General features: G+C 31.9%; 1 protein-coding gene across 1 annotated transcript in view; it reads left to right on the top strand.

Annotated features, from left to right (window-relative positions):
* Window positions 1-14,982, top strand: part of LOC148235317 (acyl-CoA:lysophosphatidylglycerol acyltransferase 1-like) — a 466,435-nt gene that overhangs the window by 206,850 nt on the left and 244,603 nt on the right. The gene's annotated exons all lie outside the window — the stretch shown is intronic.

Genomic DNA, 14,982 nt, shown 5'->3' with positions numbered 1-14,982 from the left:
TGTAGGTTTTTGGAGAATTCTAATAAATATTTTTAGATAAATATTATATTTATACAAATACTTTTAAATAGTTTGCAATCGCTGAAATTCTGAAAACAAATAGTATATAAAATCCGCTATTTTCACAGCTGCATACAGAGCAGATAGTGATAGAAATATATAAAAAAAAAGACGGATTTACGATTAGCAATACACAAATATTATTTACCAATATGTTTTTAGCTCACTTTTGGAATTAGGATAAGCAAAAATATTTGGTTTCGAAATTAAAAATGCTATAATTTGTTTGGCGGTTAAATGAATGATCGGAATTGCATGTTCTATAAGGTCTAGACTAATAGCCCAGAGGCCACGGGTTCGGGCCCGGCAGCAGACTTACAATTTTTATTTATAAAAATGCACTGCAAAAAACTACTATTGATTAAAAATTATAATACATAGGATAATTTCTAACCAATTATTAGGTACTCATTTATTATCTACTCCGCTGTAACGCATTGAGTTTACGCCTGTCAAGCTACAATGCGGGATTGAAAAAACATGAATCAATAGTTTTATGTAAATGTTATATAAATCATACAATAAGATATTGTCAATACAATCGCGTTCTCTTTTGATGGCCGTTGGGGCTAGGACGTCCGCACTTTCCGACTCACCAATGGTTGTGGCCATCAGGCTCCTTAATACGTTGGCATTGCAAATTGACCCATTTAATGTCAGCTACGAGGATATGGTCCGGTTCGTATTATTTAATTTTGATATTCTATTATTCTTTTGTTTGCTTCTTTATGTGTATTATTTTAATAACATATATGTTTTTTGTGTATTGAAATAATACAATTATTGTTTTCGACCATCGTAACGCATTGGGGTAATCTGTTACGATGTTTTTTTAAATAAATAAATAAATATTTATATATTTTTTATGTATCAATGAAAAGTTTGGATCGATTTCTCATTTCTTAAGAAATGGAAATCGTCGAGAAAAGGAAAACACAATCCGGAACATTGAAGCTTTACCTTAAATATTTTGTTTCACAAACTTTCTTAATTGTACACAAACAACTTTTTCCACCTTCTATCTTCTCACTATCCTTAATATAAGGACGGAACATCTCACTATCCTAAATTTAAGGATGGAATAGCGTAGTCTGTAACGCCTCAGACTAGTAGCTTTAAAGTTGCGGGTTCGAGCCCCGGCAGCGGCACTCGAATTTTTATTTATAAATAATGTGCTTTTAATGAAAAACCGGAACCTGCTTCAGTGACGTCTATTGATTATAAATTATATTACGCATACTAATTTATAATTAATTATATAGATGTCACCGATTCCTATGCTTGCACTACACTCTCTGGAAGTTGTCCGAACCGAAGTTTAACTGAAGTCGGCCGAGGTCGCCGATTTCCGAGTAGCGGCCACACTGCCACAAATTTCATATGTTGTCTGCTGTCACGTACAGCTGGCATATTTGCGCGCGATCGAAAAATGTGCCAAATAATCGCAATTTTTAAATTATCATATTATTAAAATTACGCTACTGATAATTATAAAAGTTTGTGTGAGCCCTCACCAATACAATATCAATGAAAACTTTTTGGTCGTAAATGTTCAATTTACGCAAAATCTTTGTTGGCTTTTGCAAAATGCTATAAGGCATAAAAACGATACTTCAGAATACGAACACCACATCTGTGACTATCCTAGAATTTGTCGCCATCGATTTTAAATAAGAATTCGTTATGGTGTGACATTTATATTAATAAAAATACATAAGGATATTCGAAACGATTTTTTTTAACAAAATCTAGTACTACTAATTATTTTTTAATTATTTAATTTTTGATGAAAAAAATATAATTACGATATCTGTTAGAAAAATATACTATCAAAAATATAATTAATCCCTTTTGGTGCCCTAAAATATTAAACGATATCAGTAAGAGTTTGTTGAAGTCCCCGATAAGCACGTGGTATTATAACTTGACCACATGACCACGATGCAGCGCTCAATGTGCGTGTTAACCATAGGACGCCTACGCGCATACTGAAATTGAACCGAGCTACTCGTTCTATCTCAGTTTGCATAAAACCATATCATTATCTCTCTCAATCTTGTCACTTAACATGCGAGAGAGTGAAAGGGGAAGTATCTCACCGCTTGTGCTCGAAAGAGAAGCTCCGACTTTGGTTTCTTTGACTTCGGTCCGTTTGCCGACAATGTTCGGAAGCGATCGAAGCTGGCCAAGTCAACTGAATTACCCTTTCCGTACTTTACCTACCGTTCTTGGTAACCTCGGACAACTTCCGAGAGATTTTAAGGCGGGCAGAAGTAACACCTAAGTATCCCCTTGTAACGCATTGGGCTTACGCCTGTCAGATTAGAACGAAAGATTTAATAAATAAAATAACATTCTTTGGATAAATACTATATTTTGCAGTGGTCTGACCTGAATCATTTTTCAACCAACGATATTATACTAATTTGCTTTATGTAGCCATTGAAAATATTATAAGCTTAAATTTTAAGCAGAAATTTGGTATACTAATTTTTTTATTGCTGAATTGATGCGGCACTCAAGTGTCAAGCTTTTTTATTATTTCTAAATTTCTTAAAATAGCAATGACAGTAACATTTACTGCCTGACGTATCCCACGTTTCGTTAGAACTCGGTCTTTTATTTACGTTTGTACGTCATGTCCTGTTTGAGATGTACAATTTTTTTACCATTTTTGATTGTTAAAAAACGTAATATGTCAAAAATGTTTTTACAAACAATTTATTAATGAAAAAGAATACAAGTTCAATATTTTTAATTATGAGTTTAATATATTCTCATAGTTCATTGTGTGCATATTAAATTATGTTTGAACTAGCTGTCTGTGATGGATATCGCTCGTGCCGTAGCAATATATTCATGTATAGTGAATGTTTGCTGCTTCAAATTATTATTATTTCTTTAAGCAAGCTATGCAGATATTATATTTTTTGCATGATGCTTATGTTTGCTAGTATCGTATTCTATAATTCAGATTTGGTTTGATGCTGTCATGGCACCTATTTATATGAATTGGTTGTGACTCGTTGCGTGTAATGTTACAGCAGTATATTCAATTAGGTACTAATAATAATATTTTTTCTCAGTACTGAAATAATATCTTGTATTTTCTGGTTACCCAGGATTAAACAAACTCTATATTGGATGTTTTGTATAATCATTTTCGATTCGACCTTCTCCTCCTCCTCCCACACCGATATGTCAGGTACCGCGGTCCAATCAGAATATCGCAGCATCGCCCGTCTGACCCATCGTTTCGCCCCAGGCTCCCCCCGGCATCATACGAGTTTTTCATACACAAGTGCGGGCTGATTGTTTGCCGCCGCTGACCGTGGGGCGTATAATCCACCCCACCTGAACCATTATGCGCCGATTCCATAAATGCTTATTTATGGTAAACGATTTTGCAATTAACGGATTGCGAATTCATCAGGGCTGCGCGTCAACCGCCGTCGGCGGGTTCCGATTGAAAAATCATGCGTTTTAAAAGCGTCGTTGCTTTGTAAACAAGGGACTTGTTTTAAAAATAATATTGATGAATATTAATGAAAAAATATTTTGTATTATCACTCAATTTTTGCTATTTTTCATTAGCGCTTTATCAATAATAATGTTTATTTAATAAATATATGTATTATATGTATCAATCACGATACGTAAGTATTATAGTGTTACATATATATTGAGTGATTTAAATGATCTTTACTAAATAATAATGGCCGGAGTGAAAAACAGCGTAAAAGTAATCTTTTCACGTTATTTTAACGCTAAATTTATGTATTAATATTCAAAGTAGTACTTGTACCAAATATTCTCTGATATGTAAATTATTTTCTTATGAAAATTTAAATCCCGTTGATTGAAGCGATCAAAAAAATAGAATCCCCCTAAGGGGGGTAGATTTAAAGGCAGCGAATTTGATAAAACACGTCTGACTTATTTTAAATTTCCTCAGACGCATGCTTTTTTATTCATCTTTCGTTCACAATCTCGCCCTCTTTCGCCCGTCGTTTGTAGTAATTTTTTGCGTGTCTTTAACAATTTACACGTTTTTCCCAGTTCTGTACGTTTAATTTATTTACTCGTTTCGTCTAAAAACAACAATAGCAGCTTTTTGCAGAAACACGCTAGAGTTAATTGGGTTTTTTGCGCGCTCTCTTGTGAAATTAGTTTCGAGAGTAAACTATAAAAAAATCACGAGCTTAGATTAATTTGAATTTAGAGTTCGCGTATAAAAAATCTATTATTTTATACACTTGAGTTCATTTTAATAAGTAGTGCAATTAGTATTATTTAATACATAATAAAATAAGGAGAAAATACGTGTATTGTGTATTTTGTACAAATACCCTATTTTTTATATTTATGAGAAATTTTCTGTAAAGTTTAATGTGCAACATTTTTTTCAATATTTAAAACATATATAGTTTTAAATAATAAAAAATATATTTCCAAACAATTTTATTAAAAAAAATATAACAGATAATAATTAAGTGTCCCTAAAGTGACCACTAAGTTCAATGAACAGTACAATATCTAGTAGTAGTAATACCTGAAAGATCTAGGATTGCATCCCATATAAACCTTTGTGTGTTTCAATTGCTATCGTGTCTGCTAGATTGCGATTCATGATTATTTTATATTTATAATTCCGGTTGATCAACGCAGATGAGATTTTCTTAGACTTTCATAATATCACGAATAAATATCGTGATAATTAATTAAAAACTGTTAAATATGTATCACATATCGATGGCTTAAAGTGTAAAATTGGGAACTCCATATTTGATATAAAAAACTAAACAGACAACTTGAAAATAGGAAAATTAAACAATATCTCAAGTTTGTAGTGTTTATTTGGAGATTTTAGAGATAAAAATTTATGCATGTGTATTTCGATTGAAGGTACAAGATGACATTGTCACCTTCAACCAAAAGTGGAGTTAGCAAATTTATACTTTAAACCATTAATATGTTTGAACAAGTAAAGATGAATTAAAAAATATTAATTCTTATTATTATTATTATTATTGTATTTTTTTTTTGTATATTATATTTTCATTATATTTATTTTATTCAATACATTTTTTTATTGGTTACAGTTTTTAGATATTATTTTTTTGAAAAGGCTAGAAAAACAGTACAATTTTTTTATAAAAACGTATTTTAATGTTTCTGATTAGATATACTACATAATTTTGAAAGATATATCATATAAATTATAATCACTTTAAAATATTACTGCAGTGTCTTTTTTGGTTCAATAAAAAATATAAAAAAATTTAGTTCCTCTAGTCTAACTATATTTGCAGCCTATAAAAATAACAATTATTACATAGTATTTATGTGTATAGTATTGATTACTTTTATATACCTACTAATAATTTACTATCGTCTCCGCTAGGAATTTTAATTAATGCAATATGCTACGCACTATAGCGTAAATAGCTTTAAAGTTCATGGTAGAAAAACGTTGCGAGCTGAACATATTTGTATTGACATAAAAATTCCAAGTGAAATAAGCCATGCAAATATCAATACATCAGAGCTTACCACTTGAGCGTTTTTTCTACTAAAAATATGTGTTTTTTATAGATACAGAATAAAAACATTATAAGACAAATTTTACTTTTTACGCTATGGTGATTCAATTCCCTAATATTAACTTAGCTTAGCATGTTTTTAGTTAAATATCTGCTAAAACCTTCAGTGTTGCTATAGTGTATTTATTTTAAATCACACGCTTAGGTTTTGCCCTTGCTTAAATAAAATAAAACAATACGAATTGACGTATTTTTTGCCATTAAATATATATATATACTGCTTAAAAACTTTGAAATATTTTTGCTCTATTATTTTAATATATCACACAGGGTTGTTGGGTCGATAAAAAGTAAAAAAAATATCAAAAAATTGGGGCTCTCTGGATTACATATTTTTGTAGCTCATGTAAAATAATCATTATTATATAGTACTTAAAAATATAAACATTATTTACTTTGGTGTTTATGTGTATAGTAATTATTTCATTTATATACCTTTTAATTCTTTACACCGTCTCTGTTCGCGATTTGATACAAATTTAAATGAAAAACTTATTTTATATATAATACATAAATATAGATCTAATTCTTGCGGTCTTTGTCCTTAGTTCAAATATATATATTGCTTACTAAACCTGTTGAGATTCCTTGTAATGTTGACTAAGACTGTCTTAAATAAATCAAAACACAGATTGTTAAAATAATATTTTAGTGCTATATGGCCTAACACAAAAATTACTAAAAGCTGTTAAAGACGCCAGAGCTTATCGTTGAAGAGTTTGCTCTTTCATAAATGTATAGTTAAGATACAAATATTTATTTTGCTTAATAGCTAGGTCTATAAAATAATAATGTAAATAAAGCTTTATTATTTACTTAGCATTCCTTATTCATAAGTCTTTATAATCCTCTTCTTAGTATTATAAATCTCCTTATTTTCATGATTAAACATTATTGAAAACCGATTACTGCGAAATTATTTATTCAGTCAATCTTAGCACCAACTTTAAGCTCTATTGGTAATCGAAAGCTCGACCACTCTCTCTCGAAACACCTGGGCCTCGATTAAATTTCGCGCTAAACGTCCGAACGATGATATATGTATGTATACATTTTAATAAAATACTCCAGACACTTTAGAAATTAACGATAAATCGAAACTCGGAGTGTTACATTAAAACAAGTTTATATTGTGCATATTATTGAATTTATATCGTAGTCTGATTTATGGCCGCGGTGCCGGCGGCAAAACTGTTGGGTGCGACTGCGTGTGCCGGTCGTCCGTCACACCACCTCGGAGCAGGGGGCAGGAGGTGGTTAATGCACCTGAGCATATCGCCGGCCGGCGGGAGACGGGTCGCCCCCGTGGGCGGTGTGGGGGACGCAGACGCCACCTCGGACGAGGGGGCGCAGCCGGCGCTCACCGGGCCGGATCCCCGGGAATTTTCTCCGCTGGCGGAAGGAGAGAGCTCGACACCTATCGAATAAGGTGGTTGGCGAAAATGGTTAATTCATCAATCATCGGAGTGTGTATGTGTGTTTGAAGAGTTTGTAATTGAGTCCCTATTTGAATATGAAAAAATGTATATCCATAATTCATATATTACCGTCGAGGGTTGACGATGGTATAACGTTTATGTTAAACGATGAAGTTAATTATTACACTTATTATTGCAAATGAACAGAAAAATGTTCAAGTATGAGCTAAAAATAAGTAACGGTTGGTATCGACCAACATATTTTTTTTAATAAATAATGTAAATCTACTTTTTAATTTTGAGTCGCAATTTAAGTCTTTAAACTTCAAATTAGGCCACTGAGAGGCGTAGCATCAGAGATGCACAGGTCCTCTGGGGATGCAGCATGCAACTGTGTTCACGGCGGTGATTTACTGTCTTCGATCATCTGAATTGTTGCGCTGCTTGTTGGAGGCAGAGCCAAGTCTCGTTGATATGTCTTTTTTGTGAATCTGTAACTTTTTACGGAGTCCCAGCAGGCTAAGGGCGGAGCCCCGGTGGTGGGCTATTTGAAAAGTGGTAATATCTAGAGGCGGGAGGCTTCCTCCACGATAAAATCTTTTAAAGTCGCTAATCTTAAAAGATCCGATTCTCATTGTAGTTAAGTAGCCCCCGTGCTGCTTGTATGTTTATGTTGGAAGGCTTAGAAAATTATGCTTATGAGTGCTTTAATGAATCAGTAATATTTTATCTTGCCGCTGAGGTTATTAAAATTCCGTTTTGTTGACAAATGCTAGCCACAACAGTATTATTATAATTTTGAGCTTATATTTTTGTGCCTCATAGTCATAGTAGAAAGTTTTGAAACTAGCATATATTATACTTTTACATATAAATCTTTTAAGCGATTTTTTTGTATAAATATGGCTTTACAATATATGTTTTGTATATGTGTTACAGTGAATGTGTATTTTAAGTGAAATTATTACTAGCGTTTCAATAAAATTATACCCGAATACATTTTCATTAGTAACAGTGCGACTCGTAAGAATTTGCACTGCAGTAAAATTTAAAAGATTGACCAAAATAACCTTAATAAAACTAAATTATGTACTATATGTATAAGATATTATACTAGACAAAAATAATTTAGTATGTTACTTTTTGTGTAGTAGAGTTACATTGATTGCATTATAACTAGGGATTCCAATCCCGGGATCCCGAATCCCGGGATCCCGGGATCCCGAACGATTTTCAATACCCGATGAGTCCCGGGATTATAAAACATAATCCCGAATTTTTCGGATTGGTTGATTTATCAAGCACAATCGAATTATTATTGACAACATCGTTATATTTCGTGTACAAACTTGCGCGAGTTACACGTGTCATCTGTGAATCTTTGAGGCTGTGATTCTGAACGTGCTTTTTCAGCAGCAGGCTGATTAGGAACCAAAATCAGATCAAGGCTAAATGATAAAACACTAGATGCTTTGATGTTACTTCGTGAGTTTTATTCAAAATAATGTTTTCAATTAATTGTGTATGAATGTACATACCTATGTGCATACATTGTCAAAAGTTCATTTTTTTCTTCCCTTTTTTATTTTTATTATATAATTTTCTATTTTAAGTCCAAGACTAAAATTATACGTACTTTAAACATTGTACGTTATAAAAAACAGATGTAAAAATATATTGTATTATTCATTTTAAATTATTTTTATCGATAAAATAGCATGAAAATTATCCCGGGACTGGTCCCGGGATCCCGGGATCGACTAATTGCAATACCGAAATCCCGGGATCAAAATTTTGGCCCGGGATTGGAATCCCTAATTATAACTATCATAATAAACAATTTTTAAACTAAATTAATAAGCTGTGTAGCTAAATGCAAAATCATGTATTTTTTTAATGGGCTACTCTATATAGCAAAGTAATAAGAAAACCGAAAATATACACAAAACTTTACTCAAACTTGCTTATTTAAAGTTAAAAATTTTCCGATACTTTATAAGTGACGCTGGACGTTGCTGCCGTTTTGTTGAAGTTTATTAGCTAGAAGTTTAACGGGTAATTTCTGAATAGTTACCGATTCCGGTCCATAACTTTCTTCGTTAAAATTCAACCAGGGCCGCTTAACTTGTTGACTTTAATTATTATGTATTAATATTATATGATAAAATTGTGGAGGCACACATTGTAGGTTGTGTAAAGTGACAAATATTAATTTTAGGTCCCATTATACGATAATTCAATCGGTTAAATCCGCTAGTGTTGCCAATAATTAGAAAATCGGTTGGAGCGGTTATTTCGATCGTCGCTCGTTAAATTTATAACGTGGCCGGATTGCACTTGACGGTTACTGTTAATTGGCAGCGGAACATCCACAGTTTGTTGAGTGATTAGCGAATTCCAAAATTGGAATGTGAATATCTTTTATTATATTTTCAGGAATCCCTCCCCCGTCAGTTACTCGCTGGCTTTGTGCTCGTCGGACATTTTCCAATCTTTTCGCGCGACGTTTGTCATCTTGCGGAAAACACATTATGAAAGAAAGTTATTCCGCTTCCGTCGGCCTTTAAATCTTATTTTCAGGTATTTCGGTATTCACAATGAAAAGAAAGAAATGAGAGGAGAATGAGAGAGGGGAGAAAAAAAGCGCCTGCGAATCCAGACGTTTTGATTAATGAAACAATTTCATTTGAATATGGTTATAACGAGCGCGTATATCGTCATTATCATTGCGAAACTTTGACTATTTGCCTTTATGGGGGAGAAATTTAAAAGTTACAGTTTAACTCCATAACATACATTAAAGTAATATCAAAAGTAAATATGCGTCTAGATTATAAAAAAATGTAGATTTTAATAACAAGGACCTACCATTTTGACTCCACATTTATTAACAGACAATATATTAAATAATATAGAATATATTATTATTATTAATAAATAATTTAATATGTATTAATGGCTTTTAAGGTTGCATAATTTCTTTGCTCCTGATTTATTTATGTGAAGAAAAAATGCAAATTTTTCTCCGTAAAATAATAACGTTGTACATATCCAAAAAATGCCACTTTTTAAGATGTAGGACTTGCAATAATGTATGTCTATGATATTTAAAACAAATTATTTTCAACTAATTTTATGTTAGAAATATAATATAAAATTATTTATTATACATAGTGTATTTTTATTGATAGTTTTTTTTTATTGATAACATATTCATATTAAAAAGCATTTTTATTTTTTCAAATAAAATATTTCTGAAATTATCAGCATTTTATGCACAATCTGACTAATAGAGAAAGCAACACGTTTTGACAGTAAGGCCTAACGATGAAAGATATTGGAAGGTCTCGAACCTGCAACCTCAGAATTACTAGTCTGAGACGTTCCGGACTACGCTATTCCCCCCTTGATGTGTTTATTATACTATTGAGTCTGTCAAGTTCAATTATTATTTCACATATTCAGTAGAGAGTAGACTAAAACAAAATAAGTAATTAAAATAGAGTCGTCTGTATCTATACAATTTAGTATTTTAAGAGCAGTGCAATTCATATTTTTAGTAAAATTAATACGCTTAAGCTTAAAAGTACATGCATATATTTGATTTATATGTATGTTTATGCTCCTTTCAATATGAACACTGTTTTATCAGTCTAACGCTTTTTGGTCTGTATTTCACTGTGTATTCTGTTTTAATAATTAAGTAATATCAAACTTTGTTTTAGAGATTAATACATATATTTATATAATACTTACAGTTACAAAGCAATATACGTATATATGTATATTGTGATATGAAACGGAACTTAATACGTCGGATTAATATGTATATGAGAATAAATATTACTAGCCGGCGGCGCCTCTGAATAATGGACGCTGTACACAAGTAAACACACACATACTTACACGTGTGCTTGCACGTGTAGTATGTAGGTGTATAGATAGATTCTCTCGGGCCGGGGGTTCCTTGAGAAAAATGTGTTGCCTCAGAGCTTTGGGGCTTAATACTCCGACGTCCTTTTGCGTGAGTCCTTTATTAAGTGAGTCCTTTCTTCCTTAAAACGTGTTTCTTGTTGAATAAAACCACCCCGTGCGACCGTATAAAGCGATTGCTCTAATCAGTGGACCGGAGGAGGCTCGCACGCATCTTGTTACTTAACTTATATTAAACAGTTCGTGTCTCGTGGAATTTCCGCAGCGACAATTGTGCCAAATTGATTGCGGACTTTGCCACGCAACCCACGTACATGAATATGTATGTGTATGTAGACACCTTGAGTAGTATGAACATGTGCGTTTAGTTACACGCAATGGGGTCTATTCTGCATTCTCTGTGAAAGAGATGTTTATATGGACATAGGTCGGTCCCGCCATCTTGCTGAGTACCTTATATCTACCTACTATTTGCGCTCTATTATGGGTCTTCCAAACTGTCCTTTTCCGAGTACGTTGCAAATACAATATACTTTTAATAGTTGAATGTATAGGGACCTATGAAAGGACAGACTGAATAAAGTAAATGGTAATGATAGAAGTTGATTCTTCTATGCTACTGTTGAACCTTCTATGAGTCTGCCAGATGACTGCCTGTGACTGGCCTTATGTATTCAGGGCTGCAAAGCTTGCTGATTAATCACAAGCATGCAGCGATCAACCAACCAATCGCTGTACTCGCTTCTTAGAACGAAATAAGTATACGTCTTTAGAAAGTGACATTTACTTGATTTATATCTCCGACGTCAAAGAACTGTGTATGCGTAACGGGAAATATTGTAGCCTTACAGTGGTATATTGTTTCCCGTGACCGTTTCATAACAAAGAAATATTCATTCAATACACCGAAAAATTCTTGCGTGTTATTTATGAGGAAACCCTTTAGTTTAGGTCGTAACGAGAGCCTTTGTGTATTCGCACTATTGTTAAATAATCACTTTTGATCACAGATTCAAGAATAATGTCTGTGTGGTCCTTGCAGATTATATAAATATACTCCCTAACTTAAGTCATGTGATGCGTCTTTAAAACAAAATCTTACTCTTACAACCTATCACTTAAGGCATACAAGGAAGAGAAGGGCCCTAAAAATAACATCTCAGCTAATATCCGCTAACGGATATGACACATAAATACTAGGAGAAGCTTTTATGGTAATCCCGTAAAGTTTGATCGATTTCCTGCGTACTCTGATCTAAGGAGATGCTGGATAATCGTATCATATATTAAATAATTGCAAATGTAATTTAACCTGTTAATCTTATTGGCATTTTAATGTGTGTCTTAAATCTAGGATCTAAAGTATTATTAGGTTAAGAAAAAATAAGCTTGTATTTTACTAACATCATGTTTGTAATGTTACTATACTTAACCATTATTTGTCTATTCAACCCTATTTTATTTGAGTGTTATTAAATTCGAACAAAAAAAAGATGTAAATTTTAAGTATTACCAACTTAAATAGTTGCCACACTACCAGGGTCGTTGAGAGCAAACCTGGATCCTGGGAAAACAATGATTCCGGGCCTCATGACAGTAATGGAATTTTATATAATTTTTAACATCATTATATACTTTTTTTTAATAAATAATAATAGGTAAAAGTTAAACCTTTCTATGCTACAAATAAATATAAAAATTAGCCACTCTTGCGAAATATTTTCTGAAATCATATTTTATTTATAAAAATTATTAAAAATATTTACTCATAATATTAGCTTAATAATTAGTCGTGTTTTCTTTGCTTCTTAGTGTTGCCATATAGTGAATTTTCAGTCCTGGCCAAAAGCAATAAAATCGTGCTATCGCAGTGAAAACGCTCGATTATTAAGCGTTTTATAACAAGTGAGAATCGAATGAAGCACATCTAAACTGAATTTTGACCAATAAGAGGGCGCAAAAACAATAATTCCTTCCCAGAAGGCAAAAATTCACGTCAAAAGCAATAAAATTGTGTCGGCACCGTCGCAGTGGGAACGCTCAGTAATGAGCGTTCCCACTGCGACGGTGCCGACACAATTTTATTGCTTTTGACGTGAATTTTTGCCTTCTGAGAAGTGATAATTGTTTTTGCGCCCTCTTATTGACCAAAATTCAATTTTAAATATTTTTTGTTCAGCCCATTTATATTAGAAGTGTATAGTAATATCGATAAGAATAGCTATCATATTTTAAAAAAATAGTGTAATATCGAAATGCAGACGTGATGCCAAGTTTGTCTGTTCTTATTCTTCCGCTTATTTTTCCCTGATAGATGAGTTGGCTAAGTTTTTATTGACTTGACCTAATGAAAGATCTAAAATTATATTTTAATTCAAAATTTCATTAGGTTAGGTTTGTGTTTGAACAGCAAATGGATGTTTCGCAACTGTCAAATTGAGCTTCATTGATATTTTAGAGCGGCATATTAAGGCCTATCAGTTAAATTATATTTTCGCTAGTAAAAATATATATCTACTGGTGAAAATGTATTTATACTTTACTAGTGAAAATATAACTTTAACAAAAATACACATTCATTGTAACATTTATACATTGAATGTAAATAAATATTGATAAGTATGTAAATTTATGTATTTCTATATATAGAAAAGTTAAAATTATATAATTGTACTAGAATCTGCTGGATAATTTTTATTTACACCGGTAAAATATATATCTACTGATGAAAATGTATTCCGATATGTTTTTACTGAAATGATATACTTTAAAAAAAAATTTGGGATAGATTCGAGACTCCTTTTTCTAGTTTTTTTTTTAGGAATAACCACATGAAACTTAATGTATTATTTATTTATTTTGCTGCGATAAATCCTATGAAAACATTAAATTTATATAATTCAGCAAATGCTGTTGTTGATTTTTCGTTATTGCTTTGTTTCTTCCTTAGCCCTTTGGACGCGATAGTCGACTACAGTCGCTAAATTGATTTTTTTATCTCTTTACGCAAAAAACAGTAAAAAAAAATGTTTTTAAAAAAAAAAAATTTTTGTGAATAAACATAAAATATCATTTTAAATCAATAAAAATTAAAAAATCAGAACATTTATACACAGAACCAAAGTAAAATTTGAATTAAAAAAAAAAAAAATTATATTTATTTTTGATTAACGCGTCCAAAGGGTTAGGTAGTGGATCTGAATTTTCAGACAGAATACCTAAATTTACTGCTACTAATCTACATTCGTTAAATATTTCCTCTTATGTCTAATGTAATTGCAAACAAATTGTAAGTCAAAAAACTGCAATCTGCCCTTTTGAATAATAATGTTTATTGTGAAAGTATTACCTAGAAAGTGGATGCTTTTGAAAGCAATGTTCCGCTCCTTTTATTTTTTGTATGTGTAAAAAGGACTGAAGGAACTTATACCTGAAATACATTAGTACATACATGAGGTCGGTTTTAACGTTTTTTATACATATATTCTTGCTATGATTTTTTCCAGAGTCGGGCCCCTCAAGGAGAACGGCCCCCGGGAATTTGTCCCCTCTTTCCCCCATATCAGTAATTTTATATGATCTGCTTTTATCTATATAATGTTTTCTGACGATGAAACGTCTTTAATATTCTATCGCTTCATTTTAAATTTTGTGGAAATTGAATCAATGGATACCAAGTAATAAAAATATCAATTTCATATGTATTTGACGGATAAAATATTAAACTAAAAAATTAAATACGGTAACTGATGGTTTATAGTTTTTAATAAATATATCATCGGCGATCAATTGTAAAATCTGTGAATTTTTTATTTGGATTTACCAGTCGGTGAACTTTCCGGATACTCATGAAAGGTAGAGGGTTTTACTTATACATACAAGAGAAGAGTCATGACTGTTAGTCACAAAAAATACAAGTCGTTGATCAATATGTTACTATTGTATTAAAAATGATAAGATTTTTAAAG

This window comes from Plectrocnemia conspersa, unplaced genomic scaffold (assembly GCF_051122295.1).
Source record: "Plectrocnemia conspersa isolate PC_06_02 unplaced genomic scaffold, ASM5112229v1 ptg000005l, whole genome shotgun sequence".
Classification (NCBI taxonomy): Eukaryota; Metazoa; Arthropoda; class Insecta; order Trichoptera; family Polycentropodidae; genus Plectrocnemia; species Plectrocnemia conspersa.
This window is presented reverse-complemented; position numbering and strand designations above follow the sequence as displayed.